The 18,922-nt window shown below is 44.9% G+C and overlaps 1 long non-coding RNA gene across 1 annotated transcript; it reads left to right on the forward strand.

Moving 5' to 3' along the window:
• Positions 1-2,849: 2,849 nt before the first annotated feature.
• LOC144609036 (uncharacterized) lies at positions 2,850-18,525 on the forward strand. The gene is made up of 3 exons (XR_013549269.1): positions 2,850-2,937; positions 11,450-11,506; positions 18,434-18,525. It is a non-coding gene; the product is annotated as an uncharacterized LOC144609036 (long non-coding RNA).
• Positions 18,526-18,922: the final 397 nt, after the last annotated feature.

The raw sequence follows: 18,922 nt of genomic DNA on the forward strand, positions 1-18,922 counted from the left end.
TGCTGCTCCAGAACCCCGCCCACCGCCACGTCAGAGGCGTCAACCGTCAGGGCCGTGGGGGCGGAGGGGCTCGGATGGACCAACATGGTGGCGTCTGCCAAGGCTGCCTTAGCTGCTGTAAAAGCCTACTCTGCGGTCGGGGACCACATCAACTCTACCGGATTCCCTGCAAGGCATTGGAAAAGTGGGCGCATGACCCGCGCAGCTGCCGGAACGAACCTATGGTAGAAATTAACCATACCTACGAACTCCTGTAGTCCTTTTACTGTGGTGGGCCTGGGAAATGCCCGGATAGCCTCCACCTTCTCGGGCAAAGGGGAGGCGCCGGCCGGGGTAATTCTGTGCCCTAGAAAATCAAGAGCAGGAAGGTCGAATTGACATTTGGAGGGTTGGATAATGAGCCCGTGGTCTTGGAGCCGCTGGAACACGGTCCGCAAATGGGCCTGGTGTTCCTGCACTGAGGGGCTGGCGACCAGGATGTCGTCTAAATAAATAAACAAAAAGGGTAAACCCCGGCCCACGCGGTCCATCAGTCACTGGAAAGCCTGTGCCGCGTTCTTTAAACCGAAAGGCATACGCAACCATTCAAACAACCCGAACGGAGTAATTGTTGCAGTTTTCTGTATGTCCTCCGGTCGCACCGGAATCTGATGGTATCCTCGCACCAAATCGATTTTGGAAAACACCACCGCTCCTGGCAGCCCAGATGAAAAATCCTGTAGGTGCGGTATGGGGTAGCGATCAGCCGTGGTGACAGCATTGAGACGCCGATAATCGCCACATGGTCTCCACCCCCCAGATGCCTTGGAGACCATATGTAACGGCGAGGCCCACGGGCTGTCAGACTGACGGACAATTCCCATTTCCTCCATCTTCCTGAACTCCGCCCGTGCCACCACCAGTTTGTCTGGCGGTAGTCTCCTGGCCCGAGCGAAAACGGGAGGGCCTTCGGTGCGGATGTGATGGACCACGCCGTGCTTGGCCGAAGGCGTGTCAAAACGTTGGATGAGCAGCTCTGGAAACTCTGCCAGAATCGCAGCATACGAGTCGGGGGCCGCGACGACGGCCTGGACAGTAGGGCTGGGCGAGGAGGCGATTGTCGGAGCGACGTGCTCATCTTCGGCGGAGGGTCGGAGGTCGTTACCGCGGACATCAGGAACCAGTGAAAAAGCCCAGAGAAAATCTGCGCCCAGGATCGCTTGTTTGATGTCGGCTATGATGAATGGCCATTCGTACGTGCGGAGGCCTAACACAAGGGACATCTTCCGTGTACCGAAAGTGCGAATTGGGCTGCCATTAACCGCGATGAGGGTGGGACCTGTCTTACCCGATCTGGTTTCAAGGTCGGTCGGCGGCACTATGCTGACGATGTCTACCAAAAATTCTGTGTCCGTGAATCGATCATGGACATAGAGGCGCCGGTTCTGGCCAATCGTAACTGCCCCTATGTACGATCGGCCGAGGCATTTCCCGCGAAGGTACAAGGCAAACGGCAGTTGCGGGATTCGTTACCCCATCATAGGTGATAATAGCACCAGCCGCGCTTGTGCGGATCTTTTTGGCGGGCTTTCGGAGAATTGGCGGGAGATGTGGCGCCATCTTGCCGTCGCTGTGGCGTGGTCACTGATGTCGAGACCTTGTTGATCGAACCACTTGCCTTGTTTTTTGCCGCTATGAGCGCGTCCGCTTTCGCTGCATATGCTTCGGGGTCCTTAAAAGAACAATCCGTGAGCAGCAGTCGGACATCCTCGGGAAGTCTCTCGCGGAATGCCTGTTCGAACATAGGGCAATCCGTATGCTCACCGGCTAGCATCATCATTTCGGACATGAGGACGGAAGGCAGTTGGTCTCCAAGATCCGGTAGGTGCAGAAGTCTTGCCGCACCACCATGCTTATTAAACCCGAAGATTCGCAGTAATACTTTCTTCATGGCCTCGTACTTGTTTTCCGCAGGTGGATTCACGATGAACCGCATCACGCGCTTGGTTGTGTCCGGCGATAGAGCGCTGACGAGGTAGTAGTACATCGTGGATTCGTCCGACACCTTCTTTATATGAAATTGAGCTTCGGTGTGGATAAACCAAGCTTGCGGTGCGTGCGTCCAAAACAACGGAAGATGAACGCTTGCCGCGCTTGACTCCGGTGTGCCCGGCGCGGTCATCGTCAACGAGGCGTCGGGTTCCTGCTTAGTCGGTGATCGTCCAGATCACGTCGGGGTCACCAATATGGCGAGTCCGAAACTTGTTGGTTGTAGAAGAAGTTTATTGCAGCCGCAATATTCGAATACAGAGTTAAACAACAAGGTAAAGGACAACCATCACAAACTTACTGTCTTCTTCGAAGACTTCGCCGAACTACTAAATCGGGCGCCAAACGCGCACATGACATCGCTGGCCAATCAGCGATGTCGCTCCCTGGACCAATCCCCATGGTCGCGTTCCCACGTGACCTCGCTGGCCAATCCGAGGGTTCGACGACCTGGACCATTCTCTATGGTCGCTACACAGTCACTGTTGATGTGTCGGAAAGAGGCAGCCAACTTTGGTGTTCAAATGTTCCACAGACTGCAATGAAATAAATGACCAGATGTGAAGCCTCAGTGAAGTTAATGGATAGATTATGGTAAGAACTTGCGGTAAAATAGATTATGGTAAGAACACTGTCAAGAACTTGCCTTTTCTTAAAGCTGTACGCGATAGATCTAAAATTATCTTTTGCTTGCAGCGAAGAATGCAGTTAGTATCTTTGACAATAGAAAATGTCTTCAGTACTTCAATGGATTTGTATTTTACTCAAATCTCTTATGTTGGACTTGCTACAATAACCACTTGACACAGGACATGAAGACCTAAACCTCCAAATGGAACCACAAATTGGTGTACAGATCTGCAAAGGATACCAAGAATATAGAACTATGCAGAGACAGATAACATCAAGGTAAGAAATCATACAAGGCAGTATAAGATAGATTTACAGTGCATGGATATTGGATAAATAATGTTGACTATTGACTATTGACTATTGATTGGTGAACTGTAGCCAAAAATGGCTAGATGGTAATTTACTGTTGTAATGACAATTGAGGTCTTGCTCAGAAATGCAGAATACAAGTTGTTCAAGTTAGGTGGGATAAGTGAAGAAGTCAGTCGATAAGCTGGTGTTGGTTAAGGTAAGTATTCCAATTTTGGAAAAAGAGCATATTCGAGAGGACTTTAGGACAGAATCTACATAGCTAGAATTATGAAATAATAGAAGTACCATTACAATACTGAAAATAGTTAAGTATTAGAAGTAGTTGCCATGGAGGATGTGAACTATCGTAATGTACACTCGTGTTATAATAGTTTAGAGGTCACAGTGGAAGAAGATACCATGTAATTCATTTTTAGTTTAGTTTAGAGATACAGCGCGGAAACAGGCCCTTTGGCCCACCGAGTTTGCACTGACCAGCGATCCTCGCACATGAACACTATTCTACACACACTAGGGACAATTTACGCATACACCAAGCCAATTAACCTACAAACCAATTAACCTACAGACCGGTAGGTCTTTGGAATGTGGGAGGAAACACACGCAGGTCACGGGGAGAAAGTACAAACTCCGTACAGACAGCACCCGTAGTCGGAATCGAACCCGGGTCTCTGGCGCTACAAGCGCTGTAGGGCAGCAACTCTACCGCTGTCTTACAGCATAAGGCCACCGTAAGATTTGCCTGAAGATTTTTTTGTCATTTTCTGAGATAACAAAAACAGAGAATGCAGGAAATACTCAAAAAGCCAGTGTTGAGGAAGGAAATGTCTGAGGAAGGAGGCAAGTCAGAGCAAGTGTTATTTTAGAAGCGCTGATTGTTGTATTCATGAATCCAATAGAAAAGAACAAGTAGCAATCAAGAAGAAAAATAAAATGCTTCAGAGGAGATTCAGCTTCAGTTACTGAAAATTAATCTGTCCGAGAAAATTGGTCAGTTAAAAGTGGAATACCATGGCCAATGGCAGCCCTAATAACCAACCGGCTTAATGTCAGGGAACAAGATTATCAATGAATGATATTTTGTGTTGGAGAAAGGTACAAATTGCTGTTTCACAGAAATATAGAGCTGGGGTTAATGTTTATCTTGATTTTTAGAATGCTTTGGATATGCTAACAGATTCCAAGATGTGCACCTGCCATCACATTGAGAGCGGAGCTGGTCAAACAGGAGGAGAGCAATGGACTTCAAAAAAAGTTCAGTATTGTAATGGTACCTATATTATTTCATAATTCTAGCTATGTAGAATTTGGGCGGCATGGTAGGGCAGTGGTAGAGTTGCTGCCTTACAGCGCTTGCTGCGCCAGAGACCCGGGTTCAATCCCGACTACAGGTGCTGTCTGTACGGAGTTTGTACGTTCTCCCCGTGACCGCCTGGGTTTTCTCCGAGATCTTCGATTTCCTCCCACACTCCAAAGACGTACAGGTGTGTATGTTAATTGGCTTGGTGTATTTGTAAATTCCCCCCAGTGTGTGTAGGATGGCGTTAATGTGCGGGGATCACTGGTCGGTGCAGACACGGCCTGTTTCCGCGCTGTAAATCTAAACTAAACTAAAATAAACTGAGCTGTCAGGCGTGCAGCTGGAATGGCTAAATCAGTAGCAGACAAAACATAAGATCAAAAATTGCCAAATACTGCACTTTGATAGGAAGTGGCTGGAAATTGCTTTAATAACTTTTAATGACATCAAAACAATGTTGCAATTCCTTAATTCTATTTGAGAAAGTTTTGTAAGGATCAAGATTTTCAATCGAGATGCACAATACAGCATTGATATTACATCCTGTGTATTATCAGGCCGCAATGCAGGGCTTCAAATTTAGGTTTATTATTGTCATGTGTGCTCAGGTGCAGCAAAAAGCTTTGCCCCGCATGCTATCGAAGCAGATCACATATGCTGTACGTAAATATAATCAAGTCAACTTTAAGTACAATAGATACAATACAATACAATACAATATATCTTTATTGTCATTGTACAGGGGTACAACGAGATTGGGAATGCGCCTCCCATACGATGCAATAATTTAGTTAATTTAAACAACAGCAACCCAACGAAACAAATTGTAACAGTTTTCAGACAGAATAAAGTGCAAGTAGATCTGTGCCAGATTACTGTGCGTTTTGACTATCCGGCTCAGCAGGACCGGTTCATAGCAGCTATGGCCCTGGGGATGAAGCTGTTCCTGAGTCTGGAGGTGCGGGCGTAGAAGGCCTTGTATCGTCTGCCCGATGGAAGGAGTTCGAACAGACTGTTGCAGGGCTGTGAAGAGTCTTTGTGGATGCTGGTGGCTTTTCTGATGCATCGTGTGTGATAGCTGTGTTCCGATGGTCCTCTGAGCTCTATGGACTACCCGCTGAAGAGCTTTCCTTTCTGCCTCCGTGCAGCTGAGGTACCACACAGGGATGCCATACGTTAGGATGCTCTCTATGGTGCAGCGGTAGAATGTCGTCAGCGGCTGTTGGGGTAGACCAGACTTTTTCAGTGTTCTTAGGTAGAACAGTCTTTGTTGTGCCTTCTTGACCAGCGCAGCAGTGTTATTGGACCATGTTAGGTCCTCCGAAATGTGAGTGCCCAGAAACTTGAAGCTAGTCACTCTCTCCACACTGTCCCCGTTGATAGAGATCGGGGGGTATACCCCGTTATGTGACCTACGGAAGTTGATGATCAGCTCCTTGGTCTTGGTGGTATTTAGGGACAGGTTGTTATCAGAGCACCAGTCCGCCAGGTTCTGCACCTCCGCTCTGTATAGATCCAAGGTGAAGATACAGAGTGCAGAAGACAGTTCTCAACATTGTAGCGCATCATTCAACATGGTGTTCCCTATTGATCCACTACAAGTTATCACAGCTGAGAGCAGTTTGCCTCATAGCAGCAATCAATGCAGCCATCTCTTAATGAGAGTGATACAATGGCACAGCACAGCTGGCAGAGCTGCTGCCTCAAAGGGCTAGAAACCTGGATTCAATCCCGACCGCGGGTTCTATCTGCGGGGAGTTTATACATTGTCCTTATGATGGCAAGGTTTTCATCTGGGTGCTCCACTTTCCTTCCACGTTCCAAAGCTATGTAGGTTGGCCACTCTGAGTTGCCTTTACTGTTGTAAAATTGGGGCAAGTTGATGGAAATGTGAGGAGAATAATCAAAGTGGGGTTAATTCAGTGGATATTTTTAAGGCAGAGATAGGTAGAGTCTTGATTAGTACGAGTGTCAGTGGTTATGGGGAGAAGGCAGGAGAATGGGGTTAGGAGGGAGAGATGATTGAATGGCCATGATTGAATGGCAAAGTAGACTTGATGGGCCGAATGGCCTAATTCTACTCCTATTCTTTATGATCTTATGACCTTAGAGTCATAGAGTCATAGAGTGATACAGTGTGGTACAGTGCGGAAACAGGCCCTTCGGCCCAACTCGGCCACACCGCCAACAATGTCCCAGCTACACTAGTTCCACTTGCCTGCGCTTGGTCCATATCCCTCCAAACCTGTCCTATCCATGTACCTGTCTAACTGTTTCTTCAACGATGGGATAATCCCAGCCTCAACTACCTCCTCTGGCAGCTTGTTCCATACACCCACCCTTTGTGTGAGAAAGTTAGCCCTCGGATTCCTATTAAATCTATTTCCCATCTACCCGATCTATTCCTCTCATGATTTTGTACACCTCTATAAGATCTCCCCTCATCCTCCTGCGCTCCATGGAATAGTGACCCAGCCTACTCACCCTCTTCCTATAGCTCACAACCTCTAGTCCTGGCAACATCCTTGTAAATCTTTTCTGAACCCTTTCAAGCTTGACAATATCTTTCCTACAACATGGTGCTCAGAGCTGAACACAATATTCTAATTGCGGTCTCACCAACATCTTATACAACTGCAACATGACCTCCCAACCTCTATGCTCAATACTCTGACTGATGAAGGCCAAAGTGCCAAAAGCCTTTTTGACCACCTTACCTACCTGTGACTGGACCTTCAAAGAACCATGCACCTGTACTCCTAGATCCCTCTGCTCAACAACATTACCCAGAGGCCTAACATTTACTGTAAGTCCTGCCCTTGTTCAATGTCCCAATATGCAACACCTCACACTTTTCTGCACTAAATTCCATCAACCATTCCTCACCCCACCTGGCCAATTGATCCAGATCCTGCTGTAATCTTTCACAACCATCTTCACTATCTGCAAAACCACTCACTTTTGTATCATCAGCAAACTTGCTAATCTTGCCCTGTATGTTCTCATCCAAATTATTGATGTAGATGACAAACAGTAACGGACCCAGCATCGAACCCTGAGGCACACCACTAGTCACAGGCCTCCAGTCCAAGAAACAACTTTCCAATATCCATGCTTCCTTCCATGGAGCCAATTTGCTAAGCATTCAGCTATCTCTCCTTGGATCCCATGCGATCTAACCTTCCAGAGCAGCCGACCATGCGGAACCTTGTGGAATGACTTACTGTAGTCCATGTACACATCTACAGCTCTGCCCTCATCAACCTTAATGCATGAACAGTGTAAATGGGTGGTTAATGATCAACCTTAATGCAGTTGGCTTTTTTCTTGTACTGTACCCATTACTTCTGACGATATCACAAGAGAAGAAACATTCTTCCTGTTACAGGGAGGTATTGGTGTAGAATGAATAATTACTGCAATGATAGTTTGGGGTTGAATGCATCCCTTGGGATCTGAGGGAACTGTATAGGTTCAAGAACCATGCGCGAGACTCCAACCATAGCGAGATGCCAAGGCTGCAGAAGGTTCTATGAGGAGTAACGCTACATGTGCATTTTATGAATACCTGCGCTCTGCAGGACAAGACAATTCTTAGAGGTTTTGCCTGGACTTGTGGCTGAAAGAATGAAGTTTGGAGTTTGAAAGAGGAGTTTGCCTGCCCTGCCCAGTGCACCAGTGAGTAGCAAACTGCGATGAGGCAAATGCCAGCAGTAGCAGCGGCCTGGAAAGATCCCGCCCCAGGACACTGACATTGTCTGTGACTTAAAAAACCGACTGCTTGTGAATAGATGAGACGATAGCCCCCACCAGACTTGCTGAGAAACTGCTGGAACTGGGGCTTAACACTGCTCTGTGGTCCCTGGGTCCCTGGACTTTCTCACCGCCAGGCCCCTTGTGGTCAGGATGGGGGAACACACATCTAGTCCCCTCACCCTGAACACAGGATCCCCCCAGGGTTGTGTCCTTAAATAAACTTGACTTGACTTGACTTATGCAGAAGATCACGGGTCTCAGTGAGACAAAAGAATGCCACCAGGGTCTTTAAATAACACAATCTCATGGGAAGCAGGTTTAGTCTGAAGAAGGGTCCGGACCCAAAATGTCACCCATCCTTTTCCCACGGGCCACGTGCGAGCCGGAGGAAGCGCCGCCGGACACAAAGGTGGAGGCAGCATGGGGGAACCGCTGTGAGGGGAGGGGGGAGGGGGGGGGGGGGGGGGGAAGAACAAAGGCGGACCCAACATCGGGGAACTGCTGTTGGGGGGGGGTTTAACAAGGGTGGACCTAGCATGGAATACTTTGTAACTTTGTCAATGCCCTTTATTTGGCGACTGTTGCATACCTTGGGTATTCAAGCAAAGAATTTCACTGCGACGTGCCACATGTCACAATAAAGTATTCAATTCAATTCAATTCAATTCCAGAGATGCTGCCTGACCTGTTGAGTTACTCCAGCACTTTGTGTCTATCTTCAGTATAAAACCTGGTGGTTTTGTGAATTAATATGGACGATTATTTTTCAGACCACCGAGCTGAATGGGCAGCATGGCATTTTTTTTCCCTGGTCTGTCGCAAATCTCTGTTTCTATATTGCAATGAGTCCATTTTGCTGCAATTTGTTATCTGGCTTCTGTCACACTCAGGGTATCAATCAAACTGTTTCAAGGATTGAGCATTAGGACTTTCTCTGTGTCATTTGCATGATTGACTTTTTTTTAAAAATTGGACTTAATTGAAGATTAATGCTTGAAATAGTTATTGAATTTGACTGGTCTGGTGAGTAGAGCTAAAGCAGATAGATTTGAAGCCAAGGCAAAGCTTGAATAATGGTTCTTCGTTACACACCTGGCATAGAAACGTCTCGAGGCAATTCTCTGCACATTCCGATGCACTTCACAAGGCATGCAGGAGATGGAAAGAAATAAAAGGACAAAATAGTAAATCGGAGGTCTTGGTGAGGCCTTATTTAGCTGCAGCACTGAGAACAAGCTATGAATCTTGAAATGCAGGACAAGGGCTGAAACAGTTTTAAGAAGTAGTGAGTCAGTGATTATGGGGAGAAGGCAGGAGAATGGGGTTAGGAGGAAGAGATAGATCAGCCATGATTGAATGGCGGTGTAGGCTTGATGGGCCGAATGGCCTAATTCTACTCTGATCTCTTATGAATCTCATAAATGTCTTTGGAAGTTGAAGGTCATCTAATCTCTGATGATGTAGAACCTTAGTAGAAGATAACCTTTTTGACACGTGTGCACATTAAAATATGAACAACAGTATTTCTTCTTAGATGTTCTCCTGGAGTTCAGGAGAACTTCCTACAGTTCCAATTCTGTTAAGTTCATAAGTGACCAAAGAGGCCAATATGCATCTTGCAAACTCTTCCAAAGGGCAGGAGAATGCCTTATGGGATGGACGGATGAGATGTTCTTAAATTAATATGCCATCAGAGCACGGCTTCAGTATAATCCCATAGCATAGGTTTGAGATCTCAGTGCTATCTTCAATGGTCCTCTGCTTTGAGTGGTCATGTGCCAGGGATTTCCAGAAGATACTGGGGATGTTGTATTTCTCTACTGCTATGCCACCGTGCCACCCTGTTAATTAAGATTTGGAGATCGATAACTCAATTTGTGCATACACAAGTGTAGTGTTCAGACTAATCAGATGGGGCGACCATGCTTCTGAGTGGAGTCAACTTAGGTTGCATAGTTTCCTTTATTTCTACAGATTAATTCCACTCAAGCGGGAAGTTTGAATTACAGTGTGAAAAAAGTCGTTGGGACATCTCACCAACTCATGTACATTTACATCAAAGCATTTATATATATATATATATCACAAACAATATCCGCTTGCATGATTCAGCAACAGTCTTCATTGTATTTTGAAGTGCGTTGGGATATACAGTTATAATGAAGATGTTAGATAAATACAACTTAAGGGTCTCATTGCTGAAATGGTGACCTAGTTTCTCTTTCCACAGATGCTACTTGTACTTCTGATTATTTCCAGTATTTTCTGCTTTTATTTCTGATTTGGTTATTCTTAGATAAATATTAGAGCCGTTGTGTCATACAATGTGGAAACAGGTACTTCGGCCCAACTTGTTCATGCTGACCAAGATGTCCAAATCTATGATAATTCCCATTTGCCTGCATTTGCCCTATATCCCCATAAACATTCCCTACTGTATCCATGTATCTGTCCAAATGCTTTCTCAACGACTTTCTCAGGCAGCTTGTCCCATGCAGTATATGTATTGTCCTTTCTGTGAAAAGGATGCGCCTCAGAGTCCTATAAAATCTTTTCTCTCACATCATAAATTCCTGATTCCCCTACCCTCTTTGCATTCACTATCTATGCCTCAAGAAGATCTCCCCTCAATCTCCTGCAATCCTATATATTCCTCAAGCAAAATTTAGGCATATATTCCATATGACAGACGGCAGACGACAGACCTGCAGTCTGATATTAGAACTGTGTTCTAACTGTGTTGAAACCTTGCTCTGTTACACTCAGAAATGTGGAAAAGTCTTTCTGTTGTACACTCTTCTCAAACGTACTACTATTTCTCAGTTTTAGTGCACTCTTTTATTGGGACATGAAAGAAATTGAAAGCACAATGAAGTAAGGACTTTACTGGTTGCTATGGGTAACAACATTGCAATGCCATCGGGAATTGGGTTTTTTCCGAGTTTCTGGAGGATATTAAAAAAACTTACACAGCCATCAGAGCATTTCTCACTTCCCCATGGGGAGATGAAATTTAGATGACCTGGACAACGGTAGCCGCATCTAAAAGCACTTTCGTGGCAGAATGGCTCACCTGGGAACTGGCCTTGTATTAAATTGCATGGATTAAAAATTATACGATCAGAACTGCAGGCAAGAACTTCGTGGTGGGAAACAAAAAAGAAATGCGATGATCAAAAACCAAGTTTGATTGAGTGAAATAAAATCACAAAATTAGGCCCAAGTTGGAGTTAAAAATTCACAGAGATTGGATTCAGGTGTAATAATTTTCAACTGACTAAAATCCCTGTTGGGAAGGATTGCTGCAGCAGGCTTGACTTTTCGAGTTTTGTCTCAAATAACTACTTTGTAGATATAGCCACTAGGATTTTTCTCCAAAGTTCATCAGTTTAAATTTGTTCCCTGTCCTTCTGACAACAGGTCTCCTCACAGCTTCCGGGTGGAGAGGGAAATTGTGCGGTGCTCACTGGAATCCAGGTACTAACTAACACATCAACGCTCTGACATGCCATTAGTTACTGGTACAATTCCAGGCAAGCTATTTTTGACAATGCATTTTGGAGCATTTAACATTCAGTGGCCTGAATGTTGGTAATCTGAAACCCATTGAGGACGGAGTATAGAACATAGATTATAGAACAGCCCAGCGCAGGAACAATCTCTTTGGTCCACAATGTCTGTGCCAAATATGTGCCAAGATGTACTAATCTCCTCTATCTGCACATGATCCATATCCCTCCACTTACCGCATTTTCAAGTACATGTCTGAACTTCTTAAATGCCATTTTCACCCAGAGAGTTATGAATCTGTGGAATTATGTGCAACAGAAGGCAGTGAAGGCCAATTCTGGATATTTTCAAGAGTGAGTTAGATATCGCTCTTAGGGCTAACGGAATCAAGGGATATGGGGAGAAAGCAGGAATGGCATACTGATTCAGGATGATCAGCCAAGATCCTGGACTTTCAGAAAGCCTTCGATAAGGTCCCATATAGGAGATTGGGGGGCAAAATTAGAGCACATGGTATTGGCAGTAGGGTACTAACATGAATAGAAAATTGGTTGGCAGACAGGAAACAAAGAGTAGGGATTAATGGGTCCCTTTCAGAATGGCAGACAGTGACTAGTGGGGTACCGCAAGGCTTGGTGCTGGGACTGCAGCTATTTACAATATACATTAATGATTTAGATAAAGGGACTAAAAGTAACATTAGGAAATTTGCAGATGACACAAAGCTGGGTGTGCTGACGCCTGCAATGTCCACAAATGTGGGATACTCGACTGCAAAATTTGTGGGAGTGGGGGACTGCGTTTGCTCTCTCCCCTGATTTTCAAACTAAAAACGGAATAAAACCTTCTCATAGAAATGGAAAAAATAATATATATTTTTTTTTAATAAAAAAAATAAAATATATATATATATATATAGTCATGTGCACCGAGATACAGTGAAAAGTTTTGTTTATGTGCTGTACATTCAAATCAAATAATAACATGCATGAATACAATCAAGCCAAACTCATGTACAAGAGGTTGAGAGAAGAGTCAGGTACAGAATGCAGAATAGAGTATTTTTAAATTGTAGTATGATGGTTCACAAAAATTCCAATGTCCGCAATGAGGTGGACTGAACAATTGGGACTATACCCTAGCCGAGGGGAAGAAGCTGTTCATGAGTCTGGTTGTGCGTGCCTCCAAGCTTCTGTTTCTTCTGCCCAACAGGATTGGGGGGAAGAACGGATGACTGAAGTGGGAAATGTCTTTGATTATGTTGGCAGCTTTTAGAAACATAGACAGAAACATAGAAAATAGGTGCAGGAGGAGGCCATTCGGCCCTTCGAGCCAGCGCCACCATTCATTGTGATCGTGGCTCATCGTCCCCAATCAATAATCAGTGCCTGCCTTCTCCCCATATCCCTTGATTCCACTAGCCCCTAGAGCTCTATCTAACATTCTCTTAAATCCGTCCAGTGGTTTGGCTTCCGCTGCCCTCTGTGGCAGAGAATTCCACAAATTCACATCTCTCTGGGTGAAAAAGTTCCTTCTCACCTCAGTTTTAAATGGCCTCCCCTTTATTCTAAGACTGTGGCCCCTGGTTCTGGACTCCCCCAACATTGGGAACATTTTTCCTGCATCTAGCTTGTCCAGTCTTTTTATAATTTTATATGTTTCTATAAGATCCACTCTCATCCTTCTAAACTCCAGTGAATACAAGCCTTGTCTTTTCAATCTTTCCTCATATGACAGTCCCGCCATCCCAGGGATCAATCTCGTGAATCTACGCTGCACTGCCTCAATTACAAGGATGTCCTTCCTCAAATTAGGAGACCAAAACTGTACACAATACTCCAGATGTGGTCTTACCAGGGCCCTATACAACTGCAGAAGAACCTCTTTACTCCTAGACTGAAATCATCTTGTTATGAAGGCCAACATCCCATTAGCTTTCTTCACTGCCTGTTGTACCTGCACGCCAACTTTCAGTGACTGGTGTACAAGGACACCCAGGTCTCGCTGCACCTCCCCCTTACCTAGCCTAACACCATTGAGATAATAATCTGCCTCCTTGTTTTTGCCGCCAAAGTGGATAGCCTCACATTTATCTATATTATACTGCATCTGCCACTTTTGATTTGAGTTTAATGATTTTTAGTTGGGGATTTGTCGTGGTTTGTTTTAGATTGAACGGTATCAGTTTTATATTGCTGCAGTTTCCTTCTGGAGATGGGTAATGTGTTTGAGTCATAGAGTCATACAGCATGGAAACAGCCCCTTCAGACCAACGTGCCCCATCTACACCAGTCCCACATGCCTACATTTGGCACATATCCCTCCAAACCGTAAGCATGTACCTGTGCAAATGTTTTTTAAACGTTGTGATAATACCTGCCTCAACTAGGCAGGCTCGGTACCTTGTATATAACTTGTTCTATCTACCTACCACCATTTTAGTTTGGTTTGGAGATACAGCTCGGAAACAGGTCCTTCAGCCCACTGAGTCCACGCTAACCACCAATCCCCGCACACTAACATTATCCTACACACACGAGGGACAATTTACTATTGTACCAAGCCAATTGACCTCCAAACCTGTACATCTTTGGAGTGTGGAGGAAACCGGAGATCCCGATGAAAGCCAATGCTGGTCACGGGGAGAACGTCCAAACTCCGTACAGGCAAGCACCCGTGGTCAGGATCAAACCCGAGTTTTTGGCGTTGTAAGGTTGCAACTTTACCGCTGCACAACTTTACCGCTGCCTTTCGGCATTTTACATTTACATTTCTGTAAAAATATGCTCCTCAGGTTCCTAATAAGGGGTAGGCCATTTAGAACAGAGATGAGGAAAAACTTTTTCAGTCAGAGAGTTGTGAATCTGTGGAATTCTCTGCCTCAGAGGGCAGTGGAGGCCAATTCTCTGAATACATTCAAGAGAGAACTAGATAGAGCTCTTAAGGATAGCGGAGTCAGGGGGTATGGGGAGAAGGCAGGAACGGGGTACTGATTGAGAATGATCAGGCATGATCACATTGAATGGTGGTGCTGGCTCGAAGGGCCGAATGGCCTACTCCTGCACCTATTGTCTATTGTCTATTGTCTATTAAATCTTTCCCCTGCTCACCTTAAACCTATGCCCTCTGGTTCTTGATTCACCTACTCTGGTTAAAAGACTCTGTGCATTTACCTTATCAATTCCTCTCATGGTCTTATATATCTCTGTAAGATTGCCCCTCATCCTCCTGTGCACCAAGGAATAGAATCCTTGCAGACACAAGAAACTGCAGATGCTGGAATCTTGCACTAAACAGAAAGTGCTGGAGATGTCTCTTTAAAGGTCATCTACTGCATTTGGTGTTCCCGATGTGGCCTTCTTTATATCAGCGAGACCAAGGGCAGATCATTTTGCTGAACATTTGCATTCTGCATTTGCATTCTGCATTTGCATTTGCATTTAGAACGGAGATGAGGAAGAACTTTTTCAGTCAGAGAGTGGTGAAGGTGTGGAATTCTCTGCCTCAGAAGGCAGTGGAGGCCAGTTCGTTGGATGCTTTCAAGAGAGAGCTGGATAGAGCTCTTAAGGATAGCGGAGTGAGGGGGTATGGGGAGAAGGCAGGAACGGGGTACTGATTGAGAGTGATCAGCCATGATCGCATTGAATGGCGGTGCTGGCTCGAAGGGCTGAATGGCCTACTCCTGCACCTATTGTCTATTGTCTATTGTCTGTCAAAGCCGACTGGATCACTTGGGAGTCAACCATTTTAACTTCTCTTCGCATCCCCATACCCACCTTTCTGTCCTTGGCCTCATCTCCATTGCCAGAGTGAGGCCACAAGCAAACTGGAGGAACAGCAATTCATATTGTGCTTAAATCGCTTACTACCAGTTTCAAGTAATGCACCCCTCCCCCACCCTAGCGTGCACTCATTTTTTTCTCCCATCTCCCAATCCTCACCCCCAGTCACCCTACTTCCTCCACTCATCTCCCAAGTCCCCCATCTCCCTTTTACCTCCCTCTTTCCCCTATCCATCACCTTCCACCCATATCCCTATCCCTAGCTTTGTATTTCACTCATCCTCTTTGGTCCTTATCGGACCCCCTTCTGTCTTCTTTTCAATAACCAAAGGTCTGTAGCCTCCTTTTGCTCTGGTATTTTATTTCATTCGCATGTGTAAACTATTCTTAATGTTTTAATGTTTTATGTTTTATTCTTAATTGATTACTGTATGTCGTGTTGTTATTTGTGAGCAAAGCACCAAGGCAAATTCATTGTATGCATATATGCTTGGCCAATACAATTTGTTCAATTCAATTCAATTCACCTCTAGTCTTCGTCACTTACTCCACCTATCTTGCAAGCAAAACCTCCTCGCCTGTATCCGCCTGTCTCTTGTCAGGCTTTGTACCCACTCCCCCCCCCCCCCCCCCCCCCCCTCTTTCTTATCCTAATTGTGTAGGAAGGAACTGCAGATGCTGGTTTAAACCGAAGATAGGCACAAAAATAACTCAGCAGCCCAGGCAGCATCCTTGGAGAGAAGGATTGGGTGACTTTTTGGGTCGAGACCCTTCTTCAGAAGGATCGTCTTCTTCGTTCGAAGAAGGGTCTCAACCCGAAATGTCGCCCATTCCTTCTCTCCAGAGATGCTGCCTGTCCCGCCGAGTTACTCCAGATATTTGGGCCTATTTTCTCTTATCCTAGTTTCTGTCCCCCTGCTCCTATCAGTCTGAAGAATGGCCCTGACCAAAAATGTCATCTGTCATTCGCTCCACAGATGCTGCCTGGTCCACTGAGTGCCTCCAGCACTTGGCTGTGTTTGGCTGTAGAGTCATTTGTGTAAGATATGCACGGATCCTTACTGTGGAAACACTGAGGATAATTGAAGGAAACGCATGACTTTCAGAGCCAAGTCTTGAGGTCAAGCACTATGTTAATGATGTCACTGATTTATAAATCTGCTGTAAACTCATTAGGAACTAAAGAAAAGCATCCTTGCCAGTACAAATAGCTCATGTGCTGATTATTCCACTGACATTACTTTCTCATTAAACAATCAATCAGTTAATTACAGCGTAATGATAATAGCTGTGTCTAAATGTGCAATATTCTGATCGAAAAGGTCACATCAAATTGCCTGTTAATTCCAGTGTTGTATTATGTTAAAAATCAGTTACAACTCATTGTCACTGCCTTGCTGCACGTGAATCAGTTAGACCTAAAGAAAGCAGCTTGTTTGTTTGAGCAGAAGTGAAATACCACTATTCGTGTTCTGAAAACATCACAGGTTCACCTGTTGCAGTTCAGATGTCGCATCTGAAGATAGGTGCCAAATAATCTTCAGAGAGAAAAAAAAAGAAGAGAAATCCACTCATTTTGTGGGACTTTTTATGCTTTTGATCATTTGAACTCTCTCTAAATCCCAGAATGATGGATCTGCAAGTAGCTATCTATCGATGGAAACTTCAGTGGGAAATAAGTAGTCATCCGAACTCCTGATGCTTCTGCAGATTTCTTCTCCATAGGGATTATCTCAGTGTCAGCCTTAAATTGACAGATCAAGTTAAATAAAGCCCCACCTCAGCAGCTAGAGCTCACAGCTTGGGATCTGGTGCACGGCTATCTCTGCGAAACACTGACAGCGATCAGCTAGTTTTCTGCATTATTTGAAAGATGAATGTCTTGGAATGTACTGGTACATGTTCCACTGCATAAAGCAGTGGATCTCACCCTCCTTGAATGGGAGGCTCACAAATTCAGCCTGAGGAGCTGCAAAGTAATTTGCAAAGGCACCTGGAGCCTCAAAGAAAAATGAAATAGTGGGTGGAGCTTATTCTTGTCATGTTCCATTCTGTCACATTTATCATTCCATTGCATCATATTTATAGACCTTTTACAAAGGAAAATTGGTATTCATCCTCTGAGGTAGTACATTTATTTCAATGCTCAAGGGATTTAAAGTTAGTTTTATTACCAGCTTTTCCATTGAATTTTCCAAGCTTATCACTTTGGAAAAATGTTCATTATCTGACACAACCTTCCTTCGCCTACTATGCGAGATGTCAGGCAGGGGTCATGGGTCGAAGGCAGGAGAATGGGGTTGAGAGGCAAAGATAGATCAGCCATGAATGAATGGCGGAGTAGACTTGATGGGCTGAATGGCCTAATTCACCTCCTAGAACTCGTGAACTTATAGCAACATAACTTGCAGTGCCATATTGCCAAGAGGTTGGCTGGTAGACTGTGCAAAAAGAAAATGTGCGGTGCTGGATATTACTGGATTACATTTGCGGGCATGTTTAATAAACTATTAATTAAGAATATGGGTACGGGTGCTTCATTCAAACACAATTCAAAGATGATTCATTCTCATGGATACGCAGTGAATGAAGGGGTATGAATCATGTGCCGGCAGATGAGCTTAATTCAGCTTTACATCATATTCGACATGGACATTGTGGGCTGAACGGTCTGTTCCTGTGCTGTACATTCCTATGTTCTATGTTCCATGAAGGCAGAAGCATCAGGCCCTGTAATCTCAGCCTTAAATGGGTTTTTACATGCACCCAGAGGCTTCATGGTCACTTTTACTCATGGTTTATTTGATGTTTCTAGATGTATTACTCCAGCACTCTCCGTAGTCTTACCCTACTTAGTTTTTCCAACCTTAGATCCTGCCTTGATTATTTCAGATACAACAGGATGTACATTTTATGTGGCTCTCACTTCTTCTTTTGACATCACTTAAAACCCACACAAACATAAATTAAGCATGTTGCAAAATAGTATCTTCTGTAAGCTTCCTTTTGGCTTCTTATTAAATTGCTTGCCACCTTTGTAATAATGGAACAGCATTCTGTCGTTTAAATCTGATAATAGGTTTGTCTTTTACTATTACTCTTGTCTACACAGATGCATTGCAGACGATATATGGTAGAAGCACAGCAGGGGAGGAAAGAGGGGAATTGCTCTGTTGAAACATACTTCTACCCTATGGCCATGCGGATAATGAAAATAGAATCATAAAGTCTCATTGAACAGTGGGAAGCCATTCAGCGTGTTATACCTGCACCAACTCTCTGAAAGTAATGCAGTGAATGCTTAAATACTCCTGCAATGTTTTTTTCCCCAAAGCTCTGCACTCTTCTGTTTGTCATGGATATCTAATTCCATACGAAGGTATCACAAAATGCTGGAGTAACTCAGCAGGTCAGGCAGCATCTAGGAGAGAGGGAATGGGTGACGTTTCCGGCCGAGACCCTGATGTCAGGGGGGGCAGGACAAAGAAAGGATAAAGGTGGAGGCAGGAAGACAGTGGGAGCAAAACGTGGTCGTAGAGTAGGAGGGCAGGAGGAATCACAGAGGGGGAGCAGCGAGAGAGCATGTTGCTAAACTCTCGTC

The sequence above is a fragment of the Rhinoraja longicauda genome, chromosome 2, assembly GCF_053455715.1.
Source record: "Rhinoraja longicauda isolate Sanriku21f chromosome 2, sRhiLon1.1, whole genome shotgun sequence".
NCBI lineage: Eukaryota > Metazoa > Chordata > Chondrichthyes > Rajiformes > Arhynchobatidae > Rhinoraja > Rhinoraja longicauda.